The following is a 1,205-nucleotide window of genomic DNA, read 5'->3' as shown; positions in this document are numbered from 1 at the left end:
CATGAGGATGGGATGCGTAGAGAGCGGCATCAGACCAAAGCGCGGCGCCGCCCCCCTAGGATTTGAATTCTCGCTTGATGTTCTTTTCAGAGGGCAGAAAAGATGCCATATTGCTTTTATCCCTTACTTATGCGTCCTACCGTTTGTTATTTTTACCCCACCCCGTGTCCCCCTTTTCATATTTCCGCGCACAGCCATGACTGAAAGGGCCGCAGGCTGTGGTCGTCTCATTTAAAAGCCTTGCTCTCCGTCTGAGCTCGATTTCTGTGTGTATGAGTAGTAGACCGAAGAAGCTGAGAGTAATGGCAATGGACCGGCCAAGCATGTCTCCAGGCCTAAACGAAGCATCCGTGTCGCAACTTTAAACAGAAGCACAAGGTGCGGAAGAGGATTCTAGTGGAAACCTGTGAAGCTCCAGCAAACTCCATGGTCAAGACATTTAAAGCCATTTGGGGAAAAAACGGTTGCCAAAATACTGACACTTTGGTCCCAATTTGGACACTTTCCCTGTCAGGGGACTCATTTTTTGTTGCCAGGAAGGAGATCACTTTACGATGTAGCAAAGCGTCATTTCTTTGGTATTGTCTGCTAAAAGGGGTGACAAAATATTTTGTCACCTTCTTAAAAATAATGGTATTGTCATATTTTGACAAAAAATTTATAATTTTGCCTTAAACATCTCATGATGCTAAAATCGGCTGCATCGTTAATCAAACAGATCATCTGATTCGGGGATGGGCAATTTAAACGCTGGAGGGGGCCCCAATTTTTCATCAGTGCCACTGGGGGGGGCGGCACAAAGGATCACGCACTTCCTAACCTCTGTAGAAGAAAAATTGTATTTTACATATAGACAAACCGTGTGCATACATGCTCTTAATTTCTTTCATTTTTGATAAGATATTTTTCAATCCACGTATAAAAATCCACTATCCTAGCCCAACAAAAAAGGCCTTGAAGCAAGACATAAAATGTATGATTAACTACGAGTTAACTATGAAAAAATTTGATTAATCGCGATTAAATATTTTAATTGCTTGACAGCACTAAATATAATAGAATAGAATTGAAAAGAATTGAATATTATTTGGTTCAGTTTTGGTGTTTTCTGAAAAAAACTGAAAAACATTACACTATTTTAGGAAGGTGACAATTTGCAAAATTGTGAGGGCTTTATTCACTTTATAATTTATGACTTTAAACAT

The sequence above is a fragment of the Filicampus tigris genome, chromosome 1 (genome assembly GCF_054856515.1).
Source record: "Filicampus tigris isolate MCC_2025a chromosome 1, RoL_Ftig_1.0, whole genome shotgun sequence".
Taxonomy (NCBI): Eukaryota; Metazoa; Chordata; class Actinopteri; order Syngnathiformes; family Syngnathidae; genus Filicampus; species Filicampus tigris.
Note: the sequence above shows the minus strand (reverse complement) of the source record.